At 36.6% G+C, this 10,737-nt stretch overlaps 1 long non-coding RNA gene across 3 annotated transcripts; it reads left to right on the top strand.

Moving 5' to 3' along the window:
• The first annotated feature begins 469 nt into the window (after positions 1 to 469).
• LOC119983250 lies at positions 470 to 1,684 on the top strand. 3 transcript variants are annotated; one of them, XR_005464594.1, is made up of 4 exons: positions 470 to 589; positions 968 to 1,150; positions 1,241 to 1,351; positions 1,452 to 1,684. It is a non-coding gene; the product is annotated as an uncharacterized LOC119983250 (long non-coding RNA). The 3 variants fall into 3 exon arrangements; XR_005464593.1 differs by having other exon boundaries at positions 1,241 to 1,363; XR_005464595.1 differs by lacking the exon at positions 968 to 1,150 and having other exon boundaries at positions 1,241 to 1,363.
• The last annotated feature ends 9,053 nt before the right edge of the window (positions 1,685 to 10,737 follow it).

The following is a 10,737-nucleotide window of genomic DNA, read 5'->3' as shown; positions in this document are numbered from 1 at the left end:
ATTTTAATTTATTTCTTATAAATTTTTTCTTTTTCTTTCTTTTTTTTTGTGATGAATAACCTTCCCAAGAGTCAAAGACAATTGTACATCTCAATACATATCCGGGAGTACTACGTATCCCTAACAAATTTAGTAATAATCAATCATAACATGTAACTAGCAATTTGCCCATGCCTTGTTGCGGGTTAATAGGCTTGAGGTAGATTAAGAACAATTGATAACACATTAATCGTACATCCAAAAGAAGCTGACTTAGAAGAATAGGATGTACATGTGTCAAACAACCCACAACCATCATTTATGTCTATCTCCAATTTCCACACGATTGTCTCTTATTGGAAACATCATTATAATTGGGTCAGGCATACTATTGGGTCTGTATTTGGCCAAACCACTTGTCAATTTGCAATATGAGTCCCATATCCATTTGATCTGGGGAAAGTTAAATAGTGTGTATAATGGTGGGTATGACGAAAGCATTCACATCTCCCACGATATGATATTTGTTCGTCTTTAGTCCTTCCCTCTTAAACCGTCTTCGTTTGCTTGAAATCGAGTTGTTCATTTAGAGATTTTTCAAAAGTGTAAGGTACCTTTCATTTTTCATTCTCAATGACATGCATTATTTGGGTTTTAATGATTTTGGCATGCTTATTTGAAAACCCTAACTTCTTTGTTTGTTTTTTACTATCAGAAATCGATGTGTTGCAGTTTTGGTTGTCTTTGTCTTCTAATTTTCGTAGGATTACTGGTTGTTTGTGTTGTTATGTTTTCAAGGTGAAGACTACTGGTGATTTTAAGGATTTAGGAATGTTGGCATCTGCTGATGGTCATATGAATTTTTATATGTCTAAGTTTCTTGTTGGTGATGCTGTTGTGAAATTTGAGGTACATGTGTTGTTATGAGGTTATTTGCTAACCATTATGTCATTTGTTTGGTTATAACTGACAAATTTTTTTGCTCAAGTTGCCTAATGATGGCGAACATGCAAGTCCAATTAGTGTAGATGCGAAGATGCTATGCCCTGTGACCAACTATTGTTTTAGAAAGAGGGAAGGTTTTGTACCTGCCATCCTTGCCTCTCAATGCTTCATAGCGAAAGTCAGCATGGATAGTTGTGCATCAACATTGTTTTCTCTGCACAGAAAGGTTATTTTTAATGTTCATAATTCTATTTGTGATATTGTGTAGAATCTATTAAATTTCTTACTTTATTTGTTTTCTCCTCTGTAATTGTAGCAAGGCAAGAGTTTAGTTGTTGTATCATTATTTGGTGGGAGCTCTTCAAAGACCATCAGATAGTTTGCAAGAATTGCTGCCGTTGCTGCTGATCCTGCAAAACAGACTGATGTAAGTTATGAGGTAAGTCAATATGCAGACTTTTGCAATTGTTCTGGTTTGTCATAAAAGTATATTGATCTTGTTCTCAAATTGTCAACACCAAATGCAGCTTGTTGGCTTTGGTGGTTCGAGGAGTGTGTATTTCATAAGAAGAAAGAATCCATGAGTTGATTATCTTCTGTTACGCCAATGGATATGGTTTAAGATATTTTGAAGGTGGTTGCTTTTGTGTCATAGAAACAAAGTGTATATATTTTGTAAAAACTGGAGAAGTTGCATGTTTTGGAGTGATTTTCTTCAACAATGTCTGCCATGGAATGGTAGCGCATGGGGTAGTTCAAATGAGTTTGGTATTTTGTCTTTGGCTTTTTGTCCCTAGTTTTTTGTATGTATTACTAGTGTGGAACTTGTTCCTGTGAAACATCCTTAGATGACAACACTTTGAGGTTATTCAAACATTCTCTTTTTGAACTACATTACAGTGAAGTGTCTATCAATTTTTGACAATTATGGGAATGAACTCCAAAAAGAAAATATCTAAGAGAATAGGGGTATGTTGCTTGTCATTCTAGCTCCAAACCATGCATTCATTATTTTGTACTAATTTTTTTTGGTTAAAACTAACCTTGAATATGTAAACGTCCTTGGTTAAGTGCTTGATTACGTAGCAAACTGCAATTTGTAAGCAAGAAAGTTTCCAAGGCTTGAAAATTGAGGTGCAAAAAAGGAAAAGAAAAGAAAAGAACTAGCTTCCTCAGGTTCACCATCTTGTTATTACAATATGTTTCTTGAATCCTCACCTGTGAGCTGGACTTTATTACGAACTCTAGATTGCATCTCAGTGTGATCAACAAAACGGACTTCTCAAGTGGAAAGCCAGTGCTTGCATGGGTAGTCTTTTCAATTTTTGTTCTCCTATCAAACTTTAGCATGTGAACATCTAGGCATGGACGATAGGTTGGCCTTATTGGAAAAACTGCAAAGTTACTGAATATGTAAATTTCATTCTCATTCAGTAAAACCCTGAAGTAATCTTGATTCTCTGGCCTCATTGTTGCAAGCATCGCATCACCCTACCGAACGAAGTAGATTTCGCATGAATAGCACTCAAAGAAATGAGATCAAACACAGAAATATGGTTCGTAATGGCTTTTGTATTATATATATATTATACATTGAATATATATATATATATATATATAGTTAGGTTTCCCAGAATGTGTGAAAAGTGAATGAAAACCATGTCAAAAATCATGTATCCAAAAAGAATGTTAAATTTAACATGCAGAGGCAATCTCTATGACTATTTGAATAGAATAATTTTAAGAGCAAACAATGAGTTAACTATCAGCCAAAATCAGTCTATTTATTTGAAATTCTACGTTTAGATACTAAATGATGCAAAACTTGGCAAGAGAAAGAAACAAAACTTGGAATTGAGTACTGCAATGAAAAAAAGGCATGTGTTATATTGTCATCACAATCAAAACACTGGATGACTTTAGCCATAAATATTGCTTCTAAAAAAATTGGTAATTCTTTTGCCAAGCCTTGGTAAGCCTCTATGACCTCTTGAGCCAAACACAATATTGATATTACCTCCAGAGTGTAATTGCCAATTTTTTATTTTTGTCTAGAACATACTAATCATAGTATTTTTTGAGTAGCACACATTACATTCTCATCGATGATATATGCATCAACACTTATAAGTGCATCATTTTCAGCATGATTGACTGAGTTCCATAATCGAGCCCTTGCCTTGATCTTTCAGTCTCTTTTTTCGAGGTTAAGTTGAGAGATGAAGTGATAATCCATATGACCACAATTTAATCTGTAAAAGATAGATACGGTTAGAAGACACTGCCAAAGATTGGAACAATAGAAACACTAAACATTTTCAATGTATGCTATTACGCTTATACATGACATGTATTATAAAATAAAATAGTTTTCACAACCTGAAGTTAATTCACCAAAAATTTTGCGATACACAATATTTTTTGTACGTTCTTTTGGATGATCATGATCATTGTGCAACATTATTTTTAAACCCTTGTACAAAGTCACACGTGATAGGGCAACATATAGTTGACCAAGTGTGAAAATAGGTTTTGGGAGAAATAATCCAACATTTTTTAGAGTTTGTCCTTGGCTTTTGTTGATTGTCATGACATAACATAATTTAATTGGAAATTGTCTTCTTTTCAATATAAATGGGTATTTGTTGTCTTTTCCATCCATCATTATTCGAGGAATGCATACTTGACTGCCAATATGACTACCACTTAGAACAGTTGCTTCAATCACTCTGTTGCCAAGGTGAGTAATTAGCAGCCTTGTACCATTGCGTAAACCATCAGCTTGGTTTAAAGTTCGGAGTAACATTACTGGAGCATACTTCTTGACAGCTAGCTCATGATTGGGAATACCATGAAATGTCATAGAATTCAACACATTAGTACTGTACACCAAATTTGATATCCCAAAACTTTGAGAAGTTTTGCATATCGAATCAAAGCTATAGTATGTCCTTGCATTAGTTGGCAGTATTGACAGCACATGAGAGTTCACCAGAGCAACATTGTCATTTGTGGCGGTAATGATAGCCCTCTCATTCAGATAAGCAGGATCCTGATATGAAGTTTGTAAGTTGTCATAAACCTGTGACACAATTGCATGCATTGGATCACCAGCAGAACTGATCAACAACTCATCTGGGATTTTTATCCAATCTGACTCCTCCTCATCATTATTAACGATAGTCAAAGGCACCTTGCCATCCCCAACGTTCAATATCCATTATGCAAATGTTGACATTGAATTTCTCTGCCCCGCAGTTAGTCTAGCAGAATGTAGACGCATATTCTATAAAGTGATGCCATAAATGAGATTTAGTGAGTGATGCATTCACTGTATCAGATTGGGTTCCATTCAAAACTACAGGCAGAATATGTAATACCCCGAACTTCTTTTCTTTTAGAAATTAGGAAGGACCAACATGTGTTGAGTATGTATATATAAATATATATAAAATCGTTAGAAATTAATACCGAGTGATTTGGGGGTGTACGAGTGGTTTTAAAACTGAAATTTTTGTCTACAGGGGTAACCGTCCAAACAGTTTTTAAAAGCCGTCTGGACAGTTATAGAAGAAACTGAAACAGGGTGATTTTAGGCAAAGGTGTCCGGACACCTATAGAGGTGTCCGGACACCTCCCTAACATCTGCACCCTGAGGATTGTTTAAAACACTCATTTCGTGAATCCTCTTTACATACCCGACCTAAACAAGCCCTAAACCCCATTTTCTCTCAAATTTCCTCCCTCCCATCAATCTAAGATCATTAACCAAGGTAAGATTATCATCTTTCAAGTTGTTTCAAGTTGGATTCATAACTTCTCTCTCTAGCTTGCATATTCTTAAATTCCTCTCTTTGTTCTAATCTTTCAAGGTTTGAACCCAAACTCAAATCCATGAGTTCCTACATCATTTGAGGCCTAAAGGAAGCTTGAATCCCTTCCTTCTACTTGTTTCTACAACCTTGGTAAGTTTCTTAAACCTAAAAGCTAGTATTTAGAGATTGAGTGATTTGGGATTCTAGGGTTTTATGGGTTTTGTAGATTTGGGGGAAAATCTTTAAATTAGATGAAATTAGTGATTTAATAGGGTGATTTAGACTTGTTTATGGTTGTATTGCTAGATTCTATTGTTGATTGGAGTAGCAAGCTTGAGTAGGTGAAGTTCAAGAACTTAGAAAATTTTGGGTAAGAGAAGGTAATGGGTTCTTGATTTATTGGATTAATTTGTGTTAGATATGTGAAATTAAAGTTGTTTGTATATTGATTGGAGGATGGGTTTACCAAATAATAGGTTGGCTGAGGCCGGGAAAAGTCAAGGTTGAGTATTGATTTACATAGCTAATTTTTGGAGTGCAAGGTAGGAAAATTCCACCCTTTGCTATTCTCTTTGAATATGTCTTCCTATTGAAAACATTTATCTTTCCCCATTGCTCATTATGATGCGTTCTCGCCTTAATTGTGCCTAAGGGAGAACAACCCCATTTTGTAATATCCTTATTGTATGATTTGAATTATATTGCATACCCTACTTATTCAATCTTCCATTGAGCATGAATTACTCTTGGACATGCATCATGTAGTAGTAGTAGTAGTAGTAGTATATATATATATAGGTTGTATGTAGACCCTATTGCATAACCATGTTGAACATGCATTGTAATTGCATGGAAGATGTTGGGTATGGACCCGTATATCTCCTAGTTGTGATTGATGTGAAATGTGGAATGTCGTTGGGCCGTTCAGGGTTCTCATGAGTATGGGAATGTCGGTCGGCCGGATCAGGATTCCACATGTGCTCGAAACACCATGCGATGATGTCGTTAGGCTGTTCAAGGTCCCGATATGTATAGGGATGCCAGTGGGCCAAGTTAGGATCTCGTATGGTGTGGTTATCTACTTGTGTTTGGTGTACATGATGTTAGTTATCATATTGTTGCATTTGTGTCTTTATTTAATACTTCGGCCTTATATTGTTCACTTACTCTTTATTATTCCCTACTGGGCCTTTCGCTCACCCTTTCTTTCTCCTATTCCCTCCTCGCAGGTGAGTCTAGTTCTGGTACCAGGGTCGCGGATCAGGAGGAGGGTACGTGACATGGATGGACCCCTGGAGAGTGATAGGACTAGATAGTTCTAGACTTTGATTATATTATTACTATTTTGTCGTACCTATATTTCCTAGTTGGGACATATTGTATGATATGCCTATACGATGGTGGGATGGAGGTTGGGAGGGTACTCCGTGTGATCGGGACTCCCGGACCGGGTTTGTGGACTTTGTGTCCATATCTTATGTCTGCTGGATTGCTACTTGTGTTGATTGTTGATTTCATATATATGTTGTTGTGTGGAGAAATTATGTGTGACTGTTAGGTGGCATGAGGCCCTACTTAGATGTGAAATTGATTGATGATATGATATGCTAGGAGGCCTGAGGCCCTACTTAGATTTGAGAATTTAACTGTGTTATGAATTGTTAGATGACTAGAGGCCCTTCATAGGTTGTGAATATATTGGTGATTTTGCTGCGTGTTTACTCTAGGTTGACATCCTCCGTAATATGGGGAGGTGCTATCGAAATTTTCGGTGGTGTGATGATTGAATTTATTATGGTTTGATTTAGATGGTACCAAAAGTAACGTATTCTGGGTCAAAGTGTTACAGAATATGTCTAAAGTCCCCTCCTAATAAAAAGTTTTGCCTCCAAAGGGGCTTGTACATTGCTCTGTACCATCGATGTTCATGATGTCTTGCCATGTCCTATCATGGGCCTCAAAGCAATGTTTGTGAGCCATAGGTGCTTCATCCCACACAATAAGACTTGCTTTCATGATCAAACATGCAACTTGAGTTCCCTTTTTGATATGACATGTTGATTGCTCATCAAGTTGTATGGGTATTTTAAATCTGGAATGCTCGGTACGACCACTAGGAAGTAATAATGACGCTATTCCAGAAGATGCTACTGGAACGACAATGCTGCCAGTGGACCTAATTCTTGCAATGAACATTCGCTATAAAATGTCTTTCCAATCCCACCATGTCCATACACAAAATACAGCCCACCCGCTAGATCAAAAACTTTCTCTAGAATGACATCATGTATTTTCTTTTGTTCTTCATTCAATTGATTCTCCAACTCTTGACATTCATCCTTCAACTGATCAAAATCATAATTCAATTTTTCACGCAAGAGCCAATTATTCAGCTCATCCAAAAGCTACCCTTGTGGCAATTGCAAGTTATATTCACTGAGGGATATGCTAGCTCTATTGAACAACATTTCTAGTTCAAACAAAATGTAATTCTTCAATTCAAGCTGTGGCAAACTCAAATTTGACAAATGTAGTTGGTTCCTCAATTTGTATAGAATATCATCCCAAAACAATATCCAATGGCTTTCCCAAAGTTTCAATGGTTCACTAACATTACAAAACAGAATCAATGTCACAAATAATTGTCTCAACTGAGCACACGAAAAAATCCGGATAACCATAGAATTTGCATATAGCCATAGCATCATGGTAGTTTTGCATCATATAGTGTGAACCCCCATTAAAACTTGATGGCAACACAATTCGCTTCCCAATATTCCTGCCATCAACACTCCCACTTACATACGCATCACATGTTCCTTAATATTTCTCTGCCCTCAGCTTTTTCTAATTATACCTTATGTAATGCAACCTCTGCTCCTCCACACACGCATATGCATCAACTATGAATTGTTGAAATAATTTTTCACCACGTATTAATGTCTTCCCTTCTTCATGTCTTTCTTGCAACCTATATGCATAGTACTCCCTCATAGTTATGTAGGTCCTCTCAGTGGGCCTTCGATTGATCATATCTCGAAATCTAAGATTCTTAGTATAACCGTCCTCCCCATACGAAAGCAAATGAGGGTATTGCATTGCCATGAAACTTGGATAGAATTCATCAATACGCTTTACCCCCTCAATATTGTCTTCAACAATTATGTCCCTATGCTCAAACCCATCACCAAAATCACCAACTATAAGTCTAGCAATCTCTGATGAAACTGGCACATTGTACTGTACACCATTGCCTTGCCTTTTTGGACATAACCTTAACTTTATAAGTCTAACATTAGTCTCTTGAAATCTATCCCTTGCCATGTGAAACGTCCTTGCAATCTCATTAATGTCATCAAACATGGTTATCAATTGGCTCACAATCTCAACATCTATTGAATCATCATCTGTCAATCCAATAGTCATCATCCTATTGAACACCTTATGGTCAGTATCATGCACATAAAGTTGAGTAAATTTAGGGGAAGCTCCATCCATTAGAAGTAAAGATCCAATCCTATGATAATTCTATCCACCTAGCTTAAAGACATGGACCATGAGAATCATTCATAGTTTTGTTCATTTTCCCATCAAGTGATGTAAACACAAACATTGCGTTGTAGATCCTAATATACCTCTTAAATTTCTTACTTTTAGGCAAGCCCCGACCATCCAACAACTCAACAAGAAACACAGGTGTCTCCCTCAACAATGGCAGATTTATCTTTTCACCACGACAACACATAGAGTACACAAGCCTCCACGCAGAATTAGACTTCAATCGCTCAGTATACCAAAAAATAGCACCACAAAACTCACGTTAAATCCAAAGGACCAAAATTTAGGGGTTAAAGATCTTCTCTATCCATCTGAGAAACATCGCATAATTCACCACCAGTTACCTTCCTCCTCTTGTATGCACGCTCCCTGACCAGACAAATGCGCTTCAATCTACGCACCCGGCTACTCTCACCAACCTCCATTCTAATGCAATTCAAAGCATCACATGAGATAACACAAATTACGAAATACCACGCTCTCCCAACAACAGATAGCCCAAAAAATTAAAAGAAAATCATTATCAAAGCCCATAAAAAAATAAAAAAGCATCAGAAATACAACACAAAGAACAAACAAAGTCATAACCAATCAAACCTACGCTGTAAAATGGAGCAAACATACACCAACAAAACCACCAACCTCCATTCTAATGCAAATGAAAGCATAACATGAGATAACACAACATGCAAAGACCCAATAGTGCAAAATAAATTAAACATGCACCAACAAAACCACCAACCTCCATTCTAATGCAAAGCAAAGCATCACATGAGATAACACAACATGTAAAATACCAAGCTCTCAAACAATAGATAGTCCAAAAAAATTAAAAGAAAATCATAATCAAAGTCCATAAAGAAAGAAAGAAGCATCAGAAATACAACACAAAGAACAAACAAAGCCATAACCAATCAAACCTACGCTGGTAAATCGAGCAAACATGCACCAATGAAACCTATAATTATCCAAAACAACAACAAACAAAAGTACCTCGCAAAATATCCCAACCAACCAACCAAACCTGCCAAAAAACCAAAGAAAAATAGAAGACAACATATTCAACCACAATTTCAATTAAAAAAATCCATAGAGTCATAAATCCAAAACCTCCGTAAACAACAACAAAGAAAGATACCTTCCAAAGTATTGGAATTGAAAAGCAAGCAAACCGGCAAAAAAAAAAAGGACACAAAAAGATAGAAGAGTTAACAACATAGACCAACAGAAAGGAGCAAAGCACGACCAAAATCGAAGAGAAGAGTAGCAAATTTCAATCCAAAAGATAACATCACAGTACCTCTAAGCAAGACCAAGCACGAACACAACAGAGAACCACAGAAACCAAACAAAGCACAAAGAGCACCCACATCATAGCACTCAAAGATGAACAACACCAACACCACCGCCACCAAACACCAATGAAAGCTGAGAGAAGATACACGACGGGACATACGACCACCAAAACGTAAAACAATCATCTCCAACAACAAATCCTCTCTGCATGAAGAAAGACAACTAAACAGGTGTCTCGAAAAGAAGCCAGCCAAAAGAATACAACTCACACGCGTCTCACAACGAACAACCGCCATTTTTCTCAACCCCCAAATCCCACACCAATGTGTCTTATCAGAAGCAACAAAATCCACCATAGCCAATTCCCTACCACCCTGAGATAAATTGAAAATCTTGTCAACTGATCTCACAGTAGATCCACCCAAAAAACTTGCCTGACCAACAGTATCGACATGCACACAGCAAAGCAATTAATCCATATGATAAGGGTCGAAGCTGAGAAAAATTGGGATGCTCGCAAAATGCCAAAACAAGAGAGTCGGCCCAACACACAAAGAAGCCAAGAAACATGTAGGCCCCACCAATAAAGACCAAGAACACCCAAAAATGAAGTAAAAAAGCAGGACCACACATCTCGCACACGTAGCTAGGCCCACAAAAACACAAACCAAAACAACACAAAACATCACCATACACGATAGTACAGAAACACTCAGGAACTCGCCCGCTATTACACTAAGTTGCCTCCCATATTAGTATTCTTAGAGGATTAGACAACGTAATAACGAAAATCAATGTAATTAGACAATGTAATAACGAAAGTCAATGTAATTAGATAACATAATGCTGTCATGGTCTGTTATGGACGAAAATGTTAGGGATATAAGTCATTTTCGATACATATCCAAGATCAAATAATAATAATAACTAATAAGTAATAACTATTGACTATTATTTTCTTGCCTCTTTTGAAATTATGCAAACATAAGTATAATAACGCAAATGAATTTAGGACTTAAGTCTCAAATCAATATACGTATATATCGAAATGAATTTAATTCCTTGCCAATATAAGTGAATTCTTTATGAGAAAAAAATTTAAAATCTAAAAGAGAGGGGCAAAATGGGAGGAGATCACAACTTG

This window comes from Tripterygium wilfordii, chromosome 2 (genome assembly GCF_013401445.1).
Source record: "Tripterygium wilfordii isolate XIE 37 chromosome 2, ASM1340144v1, whole genome shotgun sequence".
In the NCBI taxonomy this organism is placed as follows: Eukaryota; Viridiplantae; Streptophyta; class Magnoliopsida; order Celastrales; family Celastraceae; genus Tripterygium; species Tripterygium wilfordii.
This window is presented reverse-complemented; position numbering and strand designations above follow the sequence as displayed.